This window comes from Salvelinus alpinus, chromosome 11 (genome assembly GCF_045679555.1).
Source record: "Salvelinus alpinus chromosome 11, SLU_Salpinus.1, whole genome shotgun sequence".
NCBI classification, from domain to species: domain Eukaryota; kingdom Metazoa; phylum Chordata; class Actinopteri; order Salmoniformes; family Salmonidae; genus Salvelinus; species Salvelinus alpinus.
The window spans coordinates 3617476-3642475 of record NC_092096.1 but is presented as its reverse complement, the minus strand read 5'-3'; positions in this window follow the sequence as shown (position 1 = coordinate 3642475).

Genomic DNA, 25000 nt, shown 5'->3' with positions numbered 1-25000 from the left:
GTAACCAGGTTCCCCAGACTCGTCTGAAGGTAACCCGGTACCCGAGACTCGTCTGAAAGTAACACGGTACCCGAGACTCGTCTGAAAGTAACCAGGTTCCCAAGACTCGTCTGAAGGTAACCCGTTACCCGAGACTCGTCTGAAGGTAACCCGGTACCCGAGACTTGTCTGAAGGTAACCCGGTACCCGAGACTCGTCTGAAGGTAACCCGGTAACCCGGTACCCGAGACTCATCTGAAGGTAACCCGGTACCCGAGACTCGTCTGAAGGTAACCCGGTACCCGATACTCATCTGAAGGTAACCCGGTACCCGAGACTCGTCTGAAGGTAACCCGGTCCCCGAGACTCGTCTGAAGGTAACCCGGTACCCGAGACTCGTCTGAAGGTAACCCGGTACCCGAGACTCGTCTGAAGGTAACCCGGTACCCGATACTCGTCTGAAGGTAACCCGGTACCCGAGACTCGTCTGAAGGTAACCCGGTACCCGAGACTCGTCTGAAGGTAACCCGGTACCCGAGACTCGTCTGAAGGTATCTCGTTACCCAAGACTCGTCTGAAGGTAACCCGTTACCCGAGACTCGTCTGAAGGTAGACCGGTACCAGTTTAAGACATGAATGGAAGTATACAGTATATGGAAGTACTTCAAAACATACTTCCTTTTGATTCCTTTTTTGACTATCTGTTTTTCCGTGTATAAATATGTTATTCAATGTGTTTCTATTGGCTAATAGCAGTAAGGACTATCTGTTATTCAATGTGTTTCTATTGGCTAATAGCAGTAAGGACTATCTGTTATTCAATGTGTTTCTATTGGCTAATAGCAGTAAAGACTATCTGTTATTCAATGTGTTTCTATTGGCTAATAGCAGTAAGGACTATCTGTTATTCAATGTGTTTCTATTGGCTAATAGCAGTAAGGACTATCTGTTATTCAATGTGTTTCTATTGGCTAATAGCAGTAAGGATGTAAGGACTATCTGTTATTCAATGTGTTTCTATTGGCTAATAGCAGTAAAGACTATCTGTTTTTCAATGTATAAATACGTTATTCAATGTGTTTCTATTGGCTAATAGCAGTAAGGCCAAATTCTAAGTTTCATCAAATAATGTTTACGTATTTTTGTTTGATACCTACAGGGGTCCTAAAATGTAAATAACTAAACGATCCTTGGTAAAACAATTCAATATGTTAGTTCAGTAGAAACCCGGCCCCGGGGCCTTAGACCTTAGGGGGAGTGCCTGGTCTGTCTCTTCGATGTAATGAGGGATGTGAAATGGAAAGTGACACAGACTCTTCTGTATTGGGTCAGAGTAGCGAGGGGTGGGGGACAGAACATGCTGGTTCCACCTGTCTGCTCTCAATTAAAGGGAGCAATAGATTGCTAAAGTATCACGTTGTCACACTCCTCCTGGAGTTATCTGTCTCGTACAGGATTGAATGTGAGAAAAGAAAAGACGGCAGGTGGCCTAGCGGCAGGTGGCCTAGCGGCAGTTGGCCTGGTGGCAGGTGGCCTAGCGGCAGGTGGCCTAGCGGCAGGTAACCTGGCGGCAGGTTTAGTATTCTCATCTTGCTCAATTTCCACATTATTTATTACAATATTTAGTTGAGGTTTAAGGTTTAGTGAGTGTTTTGTTCCAAATATAATGCTTTTAGTTTTAGAAATATTTAGGAATTACTTATTCCTTGCCACCTACTCTGAAACTAACTTGCAGCTCCTTGTTGAGTGTTGCAGTCATTTCAGTCACTGTAGTAGCTAACGTGTATAGTGTTGAGTCATCCGCATACATAGACACTCTGGCTTTACTCAAAGTCAAAGTGGAATGTCGTTAGTAAAAATTGAAAAATGCAAGGGGCCTTAACAGCTACCCTGGGGAACTCCTGATTCTAACTGGATTATAATTGATAGGCTTCCGTTAAAGAATCTGTTGGACAGGTAACTCTTTATCCACATTATAGCAGGGGGTGAGAGAAAGCCATAACACATACGTTTTTCCAGCAGCAAACTATGATCAATAATGTGAAAAACTGCACTGAAGTCTAACAAGACAATCCCCACAATCATTTGATCATCAATTTCTCTCATCAATCATCAGTGTAAGTACTGTGCTTGTTGAGTGTGATGGAGTCCAGACTGATAGAGGGGCTTGATACTGATGTCTCTGAATGGAGAGATTTTTACTTGACAACTTTTTCTTGTATTGTCTTATTGTATTATTTAATTGAATGATATTTACTTTTAACCTTTATTTAACTAGGCAAGTCAGTTAAGAACAAATTCTTATTTTCAATGACGGCCTAGGAACAGTGAGTTAACTGCCTTGTTCAGGGGCAGAACGACAGATGTTGACCTTGTCAGCTCGGGAATTCGATCTTGCAACCTTTCGGTTACAGGCAACGCTCTTCTAATCCTGCCGCCCCTACACTCTAACCACTAGGCTACCTGCCGCCCCTACACTGTAACCACTAGGCTACCTGCCGCCCCACTCAATATGGGGAGGGAGAAACCCTTCTGCAGCAGGATCAAGTATCAGTCAATATGGGGAGGGAGAAAGGTAGCCCTGTTACCACCAGACTATCAGGTAGGTAGCCCCGTTACCACCAGACTATCAGGTAGGTAGCCCCGTTACCACCAGACTATCAGGTAGGTAGCCCCGTTACCACCAGACTATCAGGTAGGTAGCCCCGTTACCACCAGACTATCAGGTAGGTAGCCCCGTTACCACCAGACTATCAGGTAGGTAGCCCCGTTACCACCAGACTATCAGGTAGGTAGCCCCGTTACCACCAGACTATCAGGTAGGTAGCCCCGTTACCACCAGACTATCAGGTAGGTAGCCACGTTACCACCAGACTATCAGGTAGGTAGCCCCGTTACCACCAGACTATCAGGTAGGTAGCCACGTTACCACCAGACTATCAGGTAGGTAGCCACGTTACCACCAGACTATCGGGTAGGTAGCCCCGTTACCACCAGACTATCAGGTAGGTAGCCCCGTTACCACCAGACTATCAGGTAGGTAGCCCCGTTACCACCAGACTATCAGGTAGGTAGCCACGTTACCACCAGACTATCGGGTAGGTAGCCCCGTTACCACCAGACTATCAGGTAGGTAGCCCCGTTACCACCAGACTATCGGGTAGGTAGCCCCGTTACCACCAGACTATCAGGTAGGTAGCCACGTTACCACCAGACTATCAGGTAGGTAGCCCCGTTACCACCAGACTATCAGGTAGGTAGCCCCGTTACCACCAGACTATCAGGTAGGTAGCCCCGTTACCACCAGACTATCAGGTAGGTAGCCCCGTTACCACCAGACTATCAGGTAGGTAGCCCCGTTACCACCAGACTATCAGGTAGGTAGCCCCGTTACCACCAGACTATCAGGTAGGTAGCCCCGTTACCACCAGACTATCAGGTAGGTAGCCCCGTTACCACCAGACTATCAGGTAGGTAGCCCCGTTACCACCAGACTACCAGGTAGGTAGACCCGTTACCACCAGACTATCAGGTAGGTAGCCCCGTTACCACCAGACTATCAGGTAGGTAGCCCCGTTACCACCAGACTATCAGGTAGGTAGCCCCGTTACCACCAGACTATCAGGTAGGTAGCCCCGTTACCACCAGGCTATCAGGTAGGTAGCCCCGTTACCACCAGACTATCAGGTAGGTAGCCCCGTTACCACCAGACTATCAGGTAGGTAGCCCCGTTACCACCAGACTATCAGGTAGGTAGCCCCGTTACCACCAGACTATCAGGTAGGTAGCCCCGTTACCACCAGCCTATCAGGTAGGTAGCCCCGTTACCACCAGACTATCAGGTAGGTAGCCCCGTTACCACCAGACTATCAGGTAGGTAGCCCCGTTACCACCAGACTATCAGGTAGGTAGCCCTGTTACCACCAGACTATCAGGTAGGTAGCCCCGTTACCACCAGACTATCAGGTAGGTAGCCCCGTTACCACCAGACTATCAGGTAGGTAGACCCGTTACCACCAGACTATCAGGTAGGTAGCCCCGTTACCACCAGACTATCAGGTAGGTAGACCCGTTACCACCAGACTATCAGGTAGGTAGCCCCGTTACCACCAGACTATCAGGTAGGTAGCCCCGTTACCACCAGACTATCAGGTAGGTAGCCCTGTTACCACCAGCCTATCAGGTAGGTAGCCCCGTTACCACCAGACTATCAGGTAGGTAGACCCGTTACCACCAGACTATCAGGTAGGTAGCCCCGTTACCACCAGACTATCAGGGAGGTAGCCCCGTTACCACCAGACTATCAGGTAGGTAGCCCCGTTACCACCAGACTATCAGGTAGGTAGCCCCGTTACCACCAGACTATCAGGTAGGTAGCCCCGTTACCACCAGACTATCAGGTAGGTAGCCCCGTTACCACCAGACTATCAGGTAGGTAGACCCGTTACCACCAGACTATCAGGTAGGTAGCCCCGTTACCACCAGACTATCAGGTAGGTAGACCCGTTACCACCAGACTATCAGGTAGGTAGACCCGTTACCACCAGACTATCAGGTAGGTAACCCCGTTACCATCAGACTATCAGGTAGGTAGCGTAGAATAAACAATAGTTAAATATTACAACAGGGGCAGGCAATAGACAGGTCAAGGCAGGCAGAGGTCAGGGGCAGGGGCAGGCAGAGTGGTCAGGCAGGCGGGCTCAGAGTCAGGACAGGCAAGGGTCAAAATTAGGAGGGCGAGAAAAGAGAGACTGGAAAAAGCAGGAGCTGACAACAAAACGCTGGTTGACTTGAACAAACAAGACGACCTGGCAACAGACAAACAGAGAACACAGGTATAAGTACACAGGGGATAATGGGGAAGATGGGCGACACCTGGAGGGGGGTGGAGACAATCACAAAGACAGTTGAAACAGATCAGGGTGTGACACACATTACCACCAGACAGGAAGGTGTGACCTCTGACATGTTACCAAGGTAACCCCATTACCACCAGACAGGAAGGTGTGACCTCTGACATGTTACCAAGGTAACTCCATTACCACCAGACAGGAAGGTGTGATCTCTGACATGTTACCAGGGTAACCCCATTACCACCAGACAGGGAGGTGTGACCTCTGACATGTTACCAAGGTAACCCCATTACCACCAGACAGGAAGGTGTGACCTCTGACATGTTACCAAGGTAACCCCATTACCACCAGACAGGAAGGTGTGACCTCTGACATGTTACCAAGGTAACCCCATTACCACCAGACAGGTAGGTGTGACCTCTGACATGTTACCAAGGTAACCCCATTACCACCAGACAGGAAGTTGTGACCTCTGACATGTTGCCAAGGTAACTCCATCACCACCAGCCAGGAAGGTGTGACCTCTGACATGTTACCAAGGTAACCCCATTACCACCAGACAGGAAGGGGCGACCTCTGACATGTTGCCAAGGTAACCCCATTACCATCAGACAGGAAGGTGTGATCTCTGACATGTTGCCAAGGTAACTCCATCACCACCAGACAGGAAGGTGTGACCTCTGACATGTTACCAAGGTAACCCCATTACCACCAGACAGGAAGGGGCGACCTCTGACATGTTGCCAAGGTAACCCCATTACCATCAGACAGGAAGGTGTGATCTCTGACATGTTACCAAGGTAACCCCATTACCACCAGACAGGAAGGTGTGACCTCTGACATGTTACCAAGGTAACCCCATTACCACCAGACAGGAAGGTGTGACCTCTGACATGTTACCAAGGTAACCCCATTACCACCAGACAGGAAGGTGTGACCTCTGACATGTTACCAAGGTAACTCCATTACCACCAGACAGGAAGGTGTGACCTCTGACATGTTACCAAGGTAACTCCATTACCACCAGACAGGAAGGTGTGACCTCTGACATGTTACCAAGGTAACTCCATTACCAACAGACAACATGCTGATAGACACAGTATCTGTATCGGCTGGGAATGACAATGAAAGGTGAAAGGTTCACATTGTTATAGTATCAGAACACTACTTCTATGGTATTATGTAAAGGATGGTTTATTCTACATGGACCTGCTACTACATTTAAAAGTTATCAAAACACTTAAGTTTATAATATCTACATAAATTCAGCAATTGCATTTTTCTCATATGACTGTAGGCCACTGACGTATTTGTAATTATTATGGATCCTCATGGTGGGAAGGACACACAACAAGACAAAAACACATAAACCTCGACCCCCCAAGCCAGCTACCGTTTGGCTTCTGTCATGGCCGCCAGCACTTCCTGAGGAGTCAGACAACGAGGCCAAACCAGCTACCGTTTGGCTTCTGTCATGGCCGCCAGCACTTCCTGAGGAGCCAGACAACGAGGCCAAACCAGCTACCGTTTGGCTTCTGTCATGGCCGCCAGCACTTCCTGAGGAGCCAGACAACGAGGCCAAGCCAGCTACCGTTTGGCTTCTGTCATGGCCGCCAGCACTTCCTGAGGAGCCAGACAACGAGGCCAAACCAGCTACCGTTTGGCTTCTGTCATGGCCGCCAGCACTTCCTGAGGAGCCAGACAACGAGGCCAAGCCAGCTACCGTTTGGCTTCTGTCATGGCCGCCAGCACTTCCTGAGGAGTCAGACAACGAGGCCAAACCAGCTACCGTTTGGCTTCTGTCATGGCCGCCAGCACTTCCTGAGGAGCCAGACAACGAGGCCAAACCAGCTACCGTTTGGCTTCTGTCATGGCCGCCAGCACTTCCTGAGGAGTCAGACAACGAGGCCAAGCCAGCTACCGTTTGGCTTCTGTCATGGCCGCCAGCACTTCCTGAGGAGCCAGACAACGAGGCCAAACCAGCTACCGTTTGGCTTCTGTCATGGCCGCCAGACCTTCCTGAGGAGCCAGACAACGAGGCCAAACCAGCAGGTGCAGTTCCCCTTTAACTTCCTGAATGCTAGAGAGGAAAGTAACACTTTTATCTCCCACATATGGATGCAATAACTATGGATGTTTTTAGTTTTTGTGTGTGTGTGTACATTTGATTTCCAGCAGTTGTCACACCTTATTTAAAACACAACATTTCATGTTCAACGGAAATAAAAAATCCAGACCCCACAAAAAAACAGCTATAACAACTAACCGATCAGCATCCAGGACTAGACCCACCCGTTGTATAAACAGCTGTAACAACTAGACACCTCTGGCGTTATTCTACAGTCCACCCTTTTAGCTGAAGGCTTCACCTTGACCAATAAGAGAAGCAGTTCCACTGACCCTCACTGCTCTAAAGCAGCAATAATGAGGCCCAATTGGAGTCAATTAGCTGGCTCTTGTGTCGATGGTTATTGAGTGGTGTGTCATGTTGGTCTGTTGTTGGGGGGTCCCTGGGGAACTCCCTCAGGCCACTGGCTGGATAATTAGAGTTCACTGCAGAGAGGTTAACTCCACCTCAGTGGGCTAGAGAGGAGGAGGAGGAGGAGGAGGAGGAGGAGGAGGAGGAGGAGGAAGAGGAGAGCTCTGTCTCTCTTTTTCTGCACCACAACTCCTTTAGATGTCTGGCCAGCTCTCTCTCTCTCTCTCTCTCGCTCTCTCTTGTTCCCCCCCCCCCCCTCTCTCTCTCTCTCTCCCTCTCTCTCTCTCTCTCTCTCTCGATCTTTCTTTCTCTTGTTCTTTCCCCCCTCTCTCTCCCTCTCGCTCTCTCTCGCTCTCTCGATCTTTCTTTCTCTTGTTCTCTCTCCGAGCCCCCCCCCCCCTCTCTCTCTCCACCTGAATGTCAACCAGTTGAGAGAGAGTGGAGCGAGTGATTGACATTATGTCTGGGTTATCATTATCAATACTTTTCCCACCTGATGGAGAGTCCTGGTTCTGGTCCTGTCAGCCCACTGCTGCTGTTACTGATGGATAGTCCTGGTTCTGGTCCTGCCAGCCCACTGCTGCTGTTACTGATGGATAGTCCTGGTTCTGGATAGTCCTGGTCCTGGTTCTGATCCTGTCAGCCCACTGCTAATGTTACTGATGGATAGTCCTGGTTCTGGTCCTGTCAGCCCACTGCTGCTGTTACTGATGGATAGTCCTGGTTCTGGTCCTGTCAGCCCACTGCTGCTGTTACTGATGGATAGTCCTGGTTCTGGTCCTGTCAGCCCACTGCTGCTGTTACTGATGGATAGTCCTGGTTCTGGTCCTGCCAGCCCACTGCTAATGTTACTGATGGATAGTCCTGGTTCTGGTCCAGTCAGCCCACTGCTGCTGTTACTGATGGATAGTCCTGGTTCTGGTCCTGGTCCTGTCAGCCCACTGCTGCTGTTACTGATGGATAGTCCTGGTTCTGGTCCTGTCAGCCCACTGCTGCTGCTACTGATGGATAGTCCTGGTTCTGGTCCTGCCAGCCCACTGCTGCTGTTACTGATGGATAGTCCTGGTTCTGGTCCTGTCAGCCCATTGCTGCTACTGATGGTTAGTCCTGGCTCTAGGCCCTCCAGACAGCCCATTGCTGCTGCTGATGGATAGTCCTGGTTCTGGTCCAGTCAGCCCACTGCTGCTGTTACTGATGGATAGTCCTGGCTCTTGTCCTCCCAGCCGGCCAGTAGCCCATTTTTGCTGCTGATTCCGGGGGGGGGGGTGCCACTGCTAGTTAGGGGATTGAACAGTGGGTATCATTAAGAGGAGAGAGAGCCAGCTTGGGGGAGGTTTTGTTGTGATTGGCCGGGTGTTAAAGGAGACAGTGGAGGAGCAAAGCCTTTCACTTTTAGCCTCCTGGACTTAGTTGACCTTTCACTTACAGAGCAGCTGCAGCCTCAAATATATAATTGAATGGAGTCTTCAGATGTATTTTGGAGAGAGCCAGGCGAGAGGCAAAGAGAGAGAGAGAGAGAGAGAGAGAGAGAGAGAGAGAGAGAGAGAGAGAGAGAGAGAGAGAGAGAGAGAGAGAGAGAGAGAGAGAGAGAGAGAGAGAGAGAGAGAGAGAGAGAGAGAGAGAGAGAGAGAGAGAGAGAGAGAGATAGCTTGACCTTCAAAGCCTAATTGATAGGCGTTTCATAGAGCTTGTTTGAGCTGTGTGTGGTCCCTGTTGTTCAGCAGACCCTTACAACTTCTTGCACAAGTACAAAGTCAAGCGCAGGTAGGGAGGAAGGCGGGCCCCTAGTGGCCCCGGCCAATCAATAACAGCTAGCCCTGCTAACGAGAGCTGTAGTCCCCTCTCAGGCTCTCACAGGCGGGTCCCATTAACACAGGCAGGCTTGCGGCAACAAATGGCACCCTATTCCCTTTATAGTGCACTTCTTTTGACCAGAGCTCTGGTCAAACGTAGTACGCTATATTGGGAAGCCCACAGACTGCAGTGCAGGCCGAGCAGAGCAGGGTCTAATTCACAGTGCTGCCCGGGGCTCATTAAATAGGAGAAATACAAGCCAACAGTAGCATTACTGAATAGACCGCAGAGTAACTGATGTCAGGGTTCAGCTGGAGAAATCCAACCATAGAGATACAAGGACAAGATGGTGTGAGGTGCTTGATTCATTAGGAGGAACCTGAGTTAACAAACAAGGATAGATCAAAACAGAACCAGCCCTCGCAGTGTTCCTTCTCTCTCACTCTCACTCTCTCTTCCCTCTCACTTCCCTCTCTCGTCTCTCTCTCTCTCTGTCTCTCTCTCTCTCTGTCTCTCTCTCTCTTCTCTCTCTCTCTTCCCTCTCACTTCCCTCTCTCTCCTCTCTCTCTCTCTCTCTCTCTCTCTCTCTCTCTCTCTCTCTCTCTCTCTCTCTCTCTCTCTTCCCTCTCTCTCTCTCCTCTCTCTCTGCCTCTCTCTGCCTCTCTCTCTCTCTTCCCTCTCTCTCTCTCTCTCTCGCTCTCTCTTCCCTCTCTCTCTGCCTCTCTCTCTCTCTCTCTCTCAGCTCAGTCTCACTCCATCTTGCTCCTCTGCGGTCTGTTCCTTACATTTCTCTCCTCCTCATTATTCTACCTGCTCAGAATTTACCCAATGAATTTTGATGTTTCCAAAATGAGGCTACGCAGTACTGGAGGGGGACCTAAAAACACATGAATGACAATTCAATTTCCTATTTCCTAAGCGTCTACAAAGCAGGCTGTGGCTTAGCGTCTGTCTCTAAGCCGTGAGGCCGGGCGAAGCGGGCGGTGTGGTGGTGACAGTGGCGAGCTGTAAGGGGGAGGAAGCCACGGCCTTATTGTCTTTAAAAGAGATTGAATTAGATCCTCGCTCCTCCCTCCTCACCCCTTTCTCCCCTCCATCTCCCCCTCCCGACTCCCCCCTCCTACACCTCCTGTCCCTGTGAAGCCAGAAAGCCAGTAAGGTGTCTGCAGCCTTGGACACACAGAGAGGCTTTCTGAAGGATCATGTATGGAGATCAACAGCTAAGCAGCTAATTTTGTGTACTTATGGGAGCAAGCGATTGAGCGCAGCGGACCTCTCCCTGAATTCCCCCAGCGGAGAGGATGAAAGGGAGGGAGCGGAGCCCAGATCTGAGGCTGTTTCTGCCATTAATGCTGATCTCTAAAATTAAAGATTTATACCACTTGATAAAGCTCACACTGACTGCTAGCTGCCGCAAACACCAAACCATCCGACCGGGATAAAGAGGGGATGGAGAGGAGGGAGAGAGTTTAATCTCCTTTAAGGCTTTTCTTTCTGTAAAACATCTGAAGAGAAAATTGGAGAGAGAAAAAACAAGTGACTGAACCGCTGTCGAACTAATTGGAATCTCCTGAATAAGTCCCCACTGGTTTTATGTTTAATTTGAGAAGTTGACTGATATTCCTGACCAACACTTTGATAGGAAACTAAAGGGATGACCTGCTCTTCGGGACAGGAGTGGATTTAAAGGGATGCCCTGCTCTTCGGGACAGGAGTGGACTTAAAGGGATGCCCTGCTCTTCAGGACAGGAGTGGACTTAAAGGGATGCCCTGCTCTTCAGGACAGGAGTGGATTTAAAGGGATGCCCTGCTCTTCAGGCCAGGAGTGGATTTAAAACAGACGCTTTAGGGTTAAATGTCATGAAGTGGAAAAGTGCCAGGTTCTTAGGAAAAGTGTCAGGTTCTTAGGAAAAGTGCCAGGTTCTTAGGAAAAGTGCCAGGTTCTTAGGACCACTCTGGAATGGAGAAGGGTCCCATCTTTCAGACCAGACCACTCTGGAACGGAGAAGGGTCCCATCTTTCAGACCAGACCACTCTGGAACGGAGAAGGGTCCCATCTTTCAGACCAGACCACTCTGGAATGGAGAAGGGTCCCATCTTTCAGACCAGACCACTCTGGAACGGAGAAGGGTCCCATCTTTCAGATCAGACCACTCTGGAACGGAGAAGGGTCCCATCTTTCAGATCAGACCACTCTGGAACGGAGAAGGGTCCCATCTTTCAGATCAGACCACTCTGGAACGGAGAAGGGTCCCATCTTTCAGATCAGACCACTCTGGAACGGAGAAGGGTCCCATCTTTCAGACCAGACCACTCTGGAATGGAGAAGGGTCCCATCTTTCAGACCAGACCACTCTGGAACGGAGAAGGGTCCCATCTTTCAGATCAGACCACTCTGGAACGGAGAAGGGTCCCATCTTTCAGATCAGACCACTCTGGAACGGAGAAGGGTCCCATCTTTCAGATCAGACCACTCTGGAACGGAGAAGGGTCCCATCTTTCAGATCAGACCACTCTGGAACGGAGAAGGGTCCCATCTTTCAGATCAGACCACTCTGGAACGGAGAAGGGTCCCATCTTTCAGACCAGACCACTCTGGAACAGAGAAGGGTCCCATCTTTCAGACCAGACCACTCTGGAACGGAGAAGGATCCCATCTTTCAGATCAGACCACTCTGGAACGGAGAAGGGTCCCATCTTTCAGATCAGACCACTCTGGAACGGAGAAGGGTCCCATCTTTCAGATCAGACCACTCTGGAACGGAGAAGGGTCCCATCTTTCAGACCAGACCACTCTGGAACAGAGAAGGGTCCCATCTTTCAGACCAGACCACTCTGGAACGGAGAAGGATCCCATCTTTCAGACCAGACCACTCTGGAACGGAGAAGGGTCCCATCTTTCAGACCAGACCACTCTGGAACGGAGAAGGGTCCCATCTTTCAGACCAGACCACTCTGGAACGGAGAAGGGTCCCATCTTTCAGACCAGACCACTCTGGAACGGAGAAGTGTCCCATCTTTCAGATCAGACCACTCTGGAACGGAGAAGGGTCCCATCTTTCAGATCAGATCACTCTGGAACGGAGAAGGGTCCCATCTTTCAGACCAGACCACTCTGGAACGGAGAAGGGTCCCATCTTTCAGACCAGACCACTCTGGAACGGAGAAGGGTCCCATCTTTCAGATCGGACCACTCTGGAACGGAGAAGGGTCCCATCTTTCAGACCAGACCACTCTGGAACAGAGAAGGGTCCCATCTTTCAGACCGGACCACTCTGGAACAGAGAAGGGTCCCATCTTTCAGACCAGACCACTCTGGAACAGAGAAGGGTCCCATCTTTCAGACCAGACCACTCTGGAACGGAGAAGGGTCCCATCTTTCAGACCAGACCACTCTGGAACGGAGAAGGGTCCCATCTTTCAGACCAAACCACTCTGGAACGGAGAAGGGTCCCATCTTTCAGACCAGACCACTCTGGAACGGAGAAGGGTCCCATCTTTCAGACCAGACCACTCTGGAACAGAGAAGGGTCCCATCTTTCAGACCAGACCACTCTGGAACGGAGAAGGATCCCATCTTTCAGACCAAACCACTCTGGAACGGAGAAGGGTCCCATCTTTCAGATCAGACCACTCTGGAACGGAGAAGGGTCCCATCTTTCAGACCAGACCACTCTGGAACAGAGAAGGGTCCCATCTTTCAGACCAGACCACTCTGGAACGGAGAAGGGTCCCATCTTTCAGACCAGACCACTCTGGAACGGAGAAGGGTCCCATCTTTCAGACCAGACCACTCTGGAACGGAGAAGGGTCCCATCTTTCAGACCAGACCACTCTGGAACAGAGAAGGGTCCCATCTTTCAGATCAGACCACTCTGGAACGGAGAAGGGTCCCATCTTTCAGACCAGACCACTCTGGAACAGAGAAGGGTCCCATCTTTCAGACCAGACCACTCTGGAACAGAGAAGGGTCCCATCTTTCAGACCAGACCACTCTGGAACGGAGAAGGATCCCATCTTTCAGACCAGACCACTCTGGAACGGAGAAGGGTCCCATCTTTCAGATCAGACCACTCTGGAACGGAGAAGGGTCCCATCTTTCAGACCAGACCACTCTGGAACGGAGAAGGGTCCCATCTTTCAGACCAGACCACTCTGGAACGGAGAAGGGTCCCATCTTTCAGATCAGACCACTCTGGAACGGAGAAGGATCCCATCTTTCAGACCAGACCACTCTGGAACGGAGAAGGGTCCCATCTTTCAGACCAGACCACTCTGGAACGGAGAAGGGTCCCATCTTTCAGATCAGACCACTCTGGAACGTGGTTGATGTTTTATTCTAAACAATTCATCACCTGGAGTTCAGCTCTTATGATGACCCAGGTTCACCTTTCCTCTTCATCACTCTCCATTTTGTGAAAACGATGCCATGATAATCTCAACCTACTTTTCAATCTTTTTTTTTTTTTTTTTTTTATCAACTAAAACTCTGAGTTCTGTCAAGTGTTTTCCCTCCAGGGTTGTCTAATCAGGGTGACATTATTACGCATATCAAACAAATAACGCCTCAAAAAAAATAAAAAACCATCTAAATTACTCATGAAGCTGTTGCTGTGTGTCTAACTCGAATTGTTTTATTCATATTCTCTCTTCAATGTGTTTCTATGGGAATGGGAGCAGGCTGTACCCAGGGACGTCCTCGGTGCGGACCCTACGGATCAACCACAACACATCAATCAACAACGTCTTATTAATAACACAGACCTTGATATGACACATTTGGTTTCTAAAAACCTGCCAATCAAATAGATAAAATATGCCCCCCATTCTAAGCGGTATACTATATAGTGTGGATATTAGAACAGAGCCTATAGGGTTGGAGAGCGAGGGAGTGGGCGTTGACGAGTGGTCAGAGCCTATAGGGTTGGAGAGCGAGGGAGTGGGCGTTGACGAGTGGTCAGAGCCTATAGGGTTGGAGAGCGAGGGAGTGGGCGTTGACGAGTGGTCAGAGCCTATAGGGTTGGAGAGCGAGGGAGTGGGCGTTGACGAGTGGTCAGAGCCTATAGGGTTGGAGAGCGAGGGAGTGGGCGTTGACGAGTGGTCAGAGCCTATAGGGTTGGAGAGCGAGGGAGTGGGCGTTGACGAGTGGTCACTTTGAAACGAGCGACGGGCCGTCGGCCTCTCACATCGATCAAAGGTTCCATCGGCCAATAGGGTTCATCCGGGGGTGGTGGGTGGACCGACGGGGGGGGGGGCTCTCGAGGGGGAGTGAAGGGGGAGGCGAGATGACACTGTTCTTTGTGTGAGAGAGAGAGAGAGGCGATCCTTCAATGTTTAATCAAAGCTAAATCTGGCACGTCGTTAGTTTTTCACCGGCCACAGCTCTCTCTCTCTCTCTCTCTGTCTCCCCCTCTCTCTCTCTCTCTGTCTCTCTCTCTCCCTATCTCTCTCTCTCTCATCTCTCTCTGTCTCTCTCTGTCTCTCATCTCTCTCTGTCTCTCTCTCTCTCTCTCTCATCTCTCTGTCTCTCTCTGTCTCTGTCTCTCTCTCTCTCTGTCTCTGTCTCTCTCTCTCCTCTCTCTCTCTCTCTCTCTCTCTCTCTCTCTCTTTCTCTATCTCTCTCTCATCTCTCTCTGTCTCCCTCTCTTTTCTTTTGTACTTTACACACTTCTAAAAGATCAGAACGGCAGGATAATGTGATCTGTTGCCAAGTCAGATAATGAGACTGTAGATGAGCTTGGCCCATTAAACCCAGGATAACGCCTAAAACATTCACCTAACAACTCTGATGTGATCTCTAATGGGGCTGGATGAGAAGGAGGAGAGAAAACATTCCTAATGCCGACCCAGCACTTTTATAATCCACTTGAAACACTCGCCCCAATTAACACAGACGCTCAATACACTTAATAAAATGAGTATGAAAGACCTTTATCACATACAGTAAGAGTTCAAAGTTATCCCTAGCCGCGTCCTCAGAGCACGCGCAGACCAGCTGGTTGGACATATTCAATCTCTGCCGATCCCAGTCTGTTGTCCCCACTTGCTTCAAGATGGCCACCATTGTTCCTGTTCCAAGAAAGCGAAGGTAACTGAACTAAATGTCTATCGCCCCGTAACACTCACTTCTGTTATCATTAAGCGCTAGTTAAGGATCATACCACCTCCACCTTAACTGACACCCGAGACCCACTACAATTTGCTTACCGTCCCCAATAGATCCACGGACGACGCAATCGCCATCACACTGCACACTGCCCTATCCCATCTGGACAAGAGGAATACCTGTGAGAATGCTGTTCATTGACTACAGCTCAGCATTCAACACCATAGTACCCTCCAAACTCATCATTAAGCTCCGGGCCCTGGGTCTGAACCTCGCCCTATGCATCTGGGTCCTGGACTTCCTGACGGGCCGCCCCCCAGGTGGTGAAGGTAGGAAACAACACCTCCACTACGCTGATCCTCAACACTGGGGCCCCACAAGGGTGCGTGCTCAGCCCCCTCCTGTACTCCTTGTTCACCCATGACTGCGTGGCCACCTCCCATGACAAGACAGCCTACAGGGAAGAGGTGAGGGCCCTGGATGGAGTGGTGCCAGGAAAGTAACCTCTCCCTCAACGTTAACGAAACTAAGGAGCTGATTGTGGACTTCAGGAGACAGCAGAGGGAGCACGCCCCTATCCATATCGACAGGACCGCAGTGGAGAATGTGGGAAGCTTCAAGTTTCTCAGCGTACACATCACTGACAATCTGAAATAGCTTCTATCTCAAGGCCATCAGACTGTTAAATAGCCATCATTAGCCAGCTACCACCTGGTTACTTAACCCTGCACCTTAGAAGCTGCTGTACAGTAGCTTGCGAAAGTATTCACCCCCTTGGCATTTTCCCTATTTTGTTTCCTTACAACCTGGAATTTAAATAGATTTTTGGGGGTGGTTGTATAATTTGATTTACACAACATGCCTACCACTTTGAAGATGCAGAATATGTTTTATTGTGAAACAAACAAGAAATAAGACAAAAAAAACTGAAAACTTGAGCGTGCATAACTATTCACCCAAAGTCAATACGTTGTAGAGCCACCTTTTGCAGCAATTACAGCTGCAAGTCTCTTGGGGTATGTCTCTATAAGCTTGGCACATCTAGCCACTGGGATTTGTGCCCATTCTTCAAGGCAAAACTGCTCCAGCTCCTTCAAGTTGGATGGTTTCCGCTGGTGTACAGCCATTTTTAAGTCATACCTCAGATTCTAAATTGGATTGAGGTCTGGGCTATATTGTGTTTTCGCTGTAAAACACTTAAAAAATCGGAAATATTGGCTGTATTCACAAGATCTTTGTCTTTCATTTGCTATACACCATATATTTTTCAGAAATGTTTTATGATGAGTATTTAGGTATTTGACGTTGGTGTCTGTAATTACTCTGGCTGCTTCGGTGCTATTTCTGACGGTAGCTGTGATGGTAGCAGCAATGTAAAACTTTATAACTATTTATACCTCAAATATGCACATTTTTCGAACAAAACATAGATTTATTGTGTAACATGTTATAGGACTGTCATCTGATGAAGTTGTTTCTTGGTTAGATCTTGGTTAGTTAGGTTGGCTTTGTGCATGCTAACTGTGCTGTGAAAAATGTCTGTCCTTTTTTGTATTTGGTGGTGAGCTAACATAAATATACGTGGTGTTTTCGCTGTAAAACATTTTAAAAATCGGACATGTTGGCTGGATTCACAAGATGTTTAACATTCAAATGCTGTATTGGACTTGTTAATGTGTGAAAGTTAAATATTTCTAAAAAATATATTTTGAATTTCGTGCCCTGCACTTGAGCTGGCTGTTGTCATAAGTGTACCGGCGTCGGGCTTGCAGCCTGAAGAAGTTATCCTAATATGTCTATATTTATTAAATACATTCTTTTACTTTTAGATTTGTGTGTATTGTTGTGTATTGTTAGATACTACTGCTCTGTTCGGACTAGGAACACAAGCTGTCACGCCCTGACCATAGTTTACTTTGTATGTGTCTATGTGTTGTTCGGTCAGGGTGTGATCTGAGTGGGCATTCTATGTTGTATGTCTGGTTTGTCTATTTCTATGTGTTTGGCCTGATATGGTTCTCAATCAGAGGCAGGTGTTAGTCGTTGTCTCTGATTGGGAACCATATTTAGGTAGCCTGTTTTGTATTGTGGGTTGTGGGTGATTGTTCCTGTTTCTGTGTCTTTTTTGTATGTCACCATACGGGACTGTTGCGTTTTCGTTCGTTTGTCCGTTTATTGTTTTGTAAGTTTATTCAGTGTTATTCGTTACAGATCCTTCTTACTACTCAGATGAGGAGGACGACGAACGTGACACGAGCATTTCACTACACCCGCAATAACATCTGCTAAATATGTGTATGGACCAATAACATCTGCTGAATATGTGTATGGACCAATAACATCTGCTGAATATGTGACCAATAACATCTGCTAACCATGTGTATGTGACCAATAACATCTGCTAAATATGTGTGTGTGACCAATAACGTCTGATTTGATTTGATTTATCTCTGACATGGTAAAAGGGGTCTTCTTCTTTAAGCCCGTAACCATGTGTGTGAGGTGGATACTTTAGTTTCAAAGTAGATTTGTTTAAGACGACCCAGAATCCCTCTGTGTGACCCTGATTTAGCCCACTGCAGTAAAAGGTTAAGAACACTGGAACAACACCTAGCCAACCCATCAATGTGGCCTAAACACACACACACACACACACACACACACACACACACCTTTATAACGTCAACGCTAGAAGGTCAAATGCACCCCCACGACTCCCAGAAACCTTTAGTGTTCTTGGCCACCGGGAGCGTGGTGGGTTCGTAACGTTGAGGGACTGTATGAGGGTGTCTGGCAGGTAGAAAAGATGCTGCAACCTTTACCTTCCTGAGCCATAACACACACACACACACACACACACACACACACACACACACACACACACACACACACACACACACACACACACACACACACACACACCACACCACACCACACACACACACACACACACCACACACATTGCGGTGAGGAGCGCTGTCCATTTTCACCTTAAAGTTGTTTTAAAGGCCACACAATACATATTACCCTTTAGTCTGCTGGTCTCTCTGGGGTTGATCTGTATGATTTGAACAGACTGTAGTGGACCATGTGAATGATACAGAATATTTCCTTTCTTATTGACTGTGTATGTTCAACGTTGACCTTTAGGGCTGTAGGTTTGACCCAAGCTGTCTGACCCCTGGCTTGATCTATGACCCCGTCACGCTCCACTCTGAGGCTCGATGGGCCTGACCTCTATCATGGTCAAGACATTGAGAGAAGACACGCACGCACGCACACGCACACACGTGCACGCGCACGTGCACACACACACACACGTACACACACACACACACACGTACACACACACACACACACACACACACACGTACACACACACACGCGCACACACACACACACACACACACGCACGCGCACGAACACACACACACACACACACACACACACACACACACACACACACACACACACACGCACGCGCACGAACACACACACATGTACACACATACACACACACGCACACACGCACACACACACACACACACACACACGCACACACACACACACGTACACACACACACGTACACACACTCCAAAATAAACATCCTCTAAGAGCAGTGGCCTAACATCCCGTCTGTCTGTAGTAGAGATGAACTCCGCTGAGAGAAGTTCAGCCGACCACAGGCCAACAGACCATTCATCAACTTCAACCATCTGACCATTAAAATGGATATTGATGAATCAACGAGGAGGGAACGTCCCACGGCAGAGAGATCTCAACAACCAGGCCGTCTCTCCTCCTCTCCTGTCTTCTTTTCCAATCCTTTCTTCACCCTTATCCTCTTCCTCTCCTCTGTCCTCTCTTCTCTTCTCCTCTCCTGTCTTCTTTTCCAATCCTTTCTTCACCTCCATCCTCTTCCTCTCCTCTGTCCTCTCTTCTCTCCTCCTCTCCTGTCTTCTTTTCCAATCCTTTCTTCACCTCCATCCTCTTCCTCTCCTCTGTCCTCTCTTCTCTTCTCCTCTCCTGTCTTCTTTTCCAATCCTTTCTTCACCTCCATCCTCTTCCTGTCCTCTCTTCTCCTCTCCTCTCCTGTCTTCTTTTCAATCCTTTCTTCACCTCCATCCTCTTCCTCTCCTCTCTTCTCTTCTCCTCCCCTTATGTCTTCTTTTCCAATCCTTTCTTCACCTCCATCTTCACCTCTCCTCTGTCCTCTCCCAGTAGACTTGCATCAGAGACAGAGAGGTTGAAAAAAAACGAGAGAGAGAAAAGAGAAAAGCAGAGCTCCTGTCAGAAGAAACAATCGATATCAGCTGTCAGTCATTTTCTTTAAACAACTGTTGTTCTCTGGCCGCACCCCGCTGGTCAAGCCAGGTAAGAGTTATCACTATTGATATTACATAGATACTATCTCTATTGTTGTTAACTAGACACTATCTCTATTGTTATTACATAGATACTATCTCTATTGTTATTACATAGATACTATCTCTATTGTTATTACATAGATACTATCTCTATTGTTGTTAACTAGATACTATCTCTATTGTTATTACATAGATACTATCTCTATTGTTGTTAACTAGACACTATCTCTATTGTTATTACATAGATACTATCTCTATTGTTATTACATAGATACTATCTCTATTGTTATTACATAGATACTATCTCTATTGTTGTTAACTAGATACTATCTCTATTGTTATTAACTAGATACTATCTCTATTGTTAATAACTAGATACTATCTCTATTGTTGTTAACTAGACAATATCTCTATTGTTAATAAATAGACACTATCTCTATTAAATAGACACTATCTCTATTGTTAATAAATAGACACTATCTCTATTGTTAATAAATAGACACTATCTCTAGTAACTAGACACTATCTCTATTAAATAGACACTATCTCTATTAACTAGACACTATCTCTATTGTTAATAACTAGACACTATCTCTATTGTTAATAAATAGACACTATCTCTATTGTTAATAACTAGACACTATCTCTATTGTTAATAAATAGACACTATCTCTATTGTTAATAACTAGACACTATCTCTATTGTTAATAAATAGACACTATCTCTATTGTTAATAAATAGACACTATCTCTATTGTTAATAAATAGACACTATCTCTATTGTTAATAACTAGACACTATCTCTATTGTTAATAACTAGACACTATCTCTATTGTTAATAACTAGACACTATCTCTATTGTTAATAACTAGACACTATCTCTATTGTTAATAACTAGACACTATCTCTATTGTTAATAACTAGACACTATCTCTATTGTTAATAAATAGACACTATCTCTATTGTTAATAACTAGACACTATCTCTATTGTTAATAACTAGACACTATCTCTATTGTTAATAACTAGACACTATCTCTATTGTTAATAACTAGACACTATCTCTATTGTTAATAACTAGACACTATCTCTATTGTTAATAAATAGACACTATCTGGGGCGGCAGGTAGCCTAGTGGTTAGAGTGTAGGGGCGGTAGGTAGCCTAGTGGTTAGAGCGTTGGGCCAGTAACCAAAAGGTTGCACGATCGAATCCCCGAGCTGACACGGTAAAAATGTGTCGTTCTGCCCCTGAACAAGGCAGTTAACCCGCTGTTCCTAGGCCGTCATTAAATAAAGGTTAAACAAAGGTTAAACATTTTAAAAATCTCTATTGTTAATAAATAGACACGGTCTCTATTGTCGTTAACTAGAAACTATATCTATATTTTTGCCAACAAAATAATTACTTTTTTTTAGAATATCTACATGTCTGCATCCCAAATAGAGCCCTAATGCCTTTTTACTACACTCACTAGTTTGGACCACTGCTCTCTGCACTATATAGGGAATAGGTTACCATTTAGGATGCACCTCACGTCTTCATATTTGGCATTCAGCTATTTCTTTAATGGCCGTCGTGTCAGCTGATTATTCCCTGAGAAGGTATAATGTTTAGATCAGCCGTCTACGAGCCGCTGACATCGGAGCAGAGCTGCATACCAAGTCCTCGTCCTCGTCCCCTCCTCTATAGCAGTTAGCATTCACGCCCCATGTCTTAGCATTCACGCCCCGTGTCTTAGCATTCACGCCCCATGTCTTAGCATTCACGCCCCATGTCTTAGCATTCACGCCCCATGTCTTAGCATTCACGCCCCATGTCTTAGCATTCACGCCCCATGTCTTAGCATTCACGCCCCATGTCTTAGCATTCACGCCCCATGTCTTAGCATTCACGCCCCATGTCTTAGCATTCACGCCCCATGTCTTAGCATTCACGCCCCATGTCTTGGCATTCACGCCCCATGTCTTAGCATTCACGCCCCATGTCTTAGCATTCACGCCCCGTGTCTTAGCATTCACGCCCCGTGTCTTAGCATTCACGCCCCATGTCTTAGCATTCACGCCCCATGTCTCCGTCCTAAAACGGCACCCTTATTTTCCTAATGCGATGCACTACTTTTCATGAGCCCTGGGGCAAAAGTAGTGCACATTTATTAGGGAATACGGTGTCATTTTAGTGTGCAGTCTCTGTCCAGCCATCTCCATCCCTGACATTAACAGTCAGTAGACAGTGAGCACCGAGCCACCCGACCTCCAGTGGAGGGGTCTATTAACCATCTCCATCCCTGACATTAACAGTCAGTAGACAGTGAGCAACGAGCCACCCGACCTCCAGTGGAGGGGTCTATTAACCATCTCCATCCCTGACATTAACAGTCAGTAGACAGTGAGCACCGAGCCACCCGACCTCCAGTGGAGGGGTCTATTAACCATCTCCATCCCTGACATTAACAGTCAGTAGACAGTGAGCACCGAGCCACCCGACCTCCAGTGGAGGGGTCTATTAACCATCTCCATCCCTGACATTAACAGTCAGTAGACAGTGAGCACCGAGCCACCCGACCTCCAGCGGAGGGGTCTATTAACCATCTCCATCCCTGACATTAACAGTCAGTAGACAGTGAGCACCGAGCCACCCGACCTCCAGCGGAGGGGTCTATTAACCATCTCCATCCCTGACATTAACAGTCAGTAGACAGTGAGCACCGAGCCACCCGACCTCCAGCGGAGGGGTCTATTAACCATCTCCATCCCTGACATTAACAGTCAGTAGACAGTGAGCACCGAGCCACCCGACCTCCAGCGGAGGGGTCTATTAACCATCTCCATCCCTGACATTAACAGTCAGTAGACAGTGAGCACCGAGCCACCCGACCTCCAGCGGAGGGGTCTATTAACCATCTCCATCCCTGACATTAACAGTCAGTAGACAGTGAGCACCGAGCCACCCGACCTCCAGCGGAGGGGTCTATTAACCATCTCCATCCCTGACATTAACAGTCAGTAGACAGTGAGCACCGAGCCACCCGACCTCCAGCGGAGGGGTCTATTAACCATCTCCATCCCTGACATTAACAGTCAGTAGACAGTGAGCACCGAGCCACCCGACCTCCAGCGGAGGGGTCTATTAACCATCTCCATCCCTGACATTAACAGTCAGTAGACAGTGAGCACCGAGCCACCCGACCTCCAGCGGAGGGGTCTATTAACCATCTCCATCCCTGACATTAACAGTCAGTAGACAGTGAGCACCGAGCCACCCGACCTCCAGCGGAGGGGTCTATTAACCATCTCCATCCCTGACATTAACAGTCAGTAGACAGTGAGCACCGAGCCACCCGACCTCCAGCGGAGGGGTCTATTAACCATCTCCATCCCTGACATTAACAGTCAGTAGACAGTGAGCACCGAGCCACCCGACCTCCAGCGGAGGGGTCTATTAACCATCTCCATCCCTGACATTAACAGTCAGTAGACAGTGAGCACCGAGCCACCCGACCTCCAGCGGAGGGGTCTATTAACCATCTCCATCCCTGACATTAACAGTCAGTAGACAGTGAGCACCGAGCCACCCGACCTCCAGTGGAGGGGTCTATTAACCATCTCCATCCCTGACATTAACAGTCAGTAGACAGTGAGCACCGAGCCACCCGACCTCCAGTGGAGGGGTCTATTAACCATCTCCATCCCTGACATTAACAGTCAGTAGACAGTGAGCACCGAGCCACCCGACCTCCAGTGGAGGGGTCTATTAACCATCTCCATCCCTGACATTAACAGTCAGTAGACAGTGAGCACCGAGCCACCCGACCTCCAGTGGAGGGGTCTATTAACCATCTCCATCCCTGACATTAACAGTCAGTAGACAGTGAGTACCGAGCCACCCGACCTCCAGTGGAGGGGTCTATTAACCATCTCCATCCCTGACATTAACAGTCAGTAGACAGTGAGCACCGAGCCACCCGACCTCCAGCGGAGGGGTCTATTAACCATCTCCATCCCTGACATTAACAGTCAGTAGACAGTGAGCACCGAGCCACCCGACCTCCAGCGGAGGGGTCTATTAACCATCTCCATCCCTGACATTAACAGTCAGTAGACAGTGAGCACCGAGCCACCCGACCTCCAGCGGAGGGGTCTATTAACCATCTCCATCCCTGACATTAACAGTCAGTAGACAGTGAGTACCGAGCCACCCGACCTCCAGCGGAGGGGTCTATTAACCATCTCCATCCCTGACATTAACAGTCAGTAGACAGTGAGCACCGAGCCACCCGACCTCCAGCGGAGGGGTCTATTAACCATCTCCATCCCTGACATTAACAGTCAGTAGACAGTGAGTACCGAGCCACCCGACCTCCAGCGGAGGGGTCTATTAACCATCTCCATCCCTGACATTAACAGTCAGTAGACAGTGAGCACCGAGCCACCCCACCTCCAGTGGAGGGGTCTATTAACCATCTCCATCCCTGACATTAACAGTCAGTAGACAGTGAGCACCGAGCCACCCGACCTCCAGTGGAGGGGTCTATTAACCATCTCCATCCCTGACATTAACAGTCAGTAGACAGTGAGCACCGAGCCACCCGACCTCCAGTGGAGGGGTCTATTAACCATCTCCATCCCTGACATTAACAGTCAGTAGACAGTGAGCACCGAGCCACCCGACCTCCAGTGGAGGGGTCTATTAACCATCTCCATCCCTGACATTAACAGTCAGTAGGCAGTGAGCACCGAGCCACCCGACCTCCAGCGGAGGGGTCTATTAACCATCTCCATCCCTGACATTAACAGTCAGTAGACAGTGAGCACCGAGCCACCCGACCTCCAGCGGAGGGGTCTATTAACCATCTCCATCCCTGACATTAACAGTCAGTAGACAGTGAGCACCGAGCCACCCGACCTCCAGCGGAGGGGTCTATTAACCATCTCCATCCCTGACATTAACAGTCAGTAGACAGTGAGCACCGAGCCACCCGACCTCCAGCGGAGGGGTCTATTAACCATCTCCATCCCTGACATTAACAGTCAGTAAAACAGTGAGCACCGAGCCACCCGACCTCCAGCGGAGGGGTCTATTAACCATCTCCATCCCTGACATTAACAGTCAGTAGACAGTGAGCACCGAGCCACCCGACCTCCAGCGGAGAGGTCTATTAACCATCTCCATCCCTGACATTAACAGTCAGTAGACAGTGAGCACCGAGCCACCCGACCTCCAGCGGAGGGGTCTATTAACCATCTCCATCCCTGACATTAACAGTCAGTAGGCAGTGAGCACCGAGCCACCCGACCTCCAGCGGAGGGGTCTATTAACCATCTCCATCCCTGACATTAACAGTCAGTAGACAGTGAGCACCGAGCCACCCGACCTCCAGCGGAGGGGTCTATTAACCATCTCCATCCCTGACATTAACAGTCA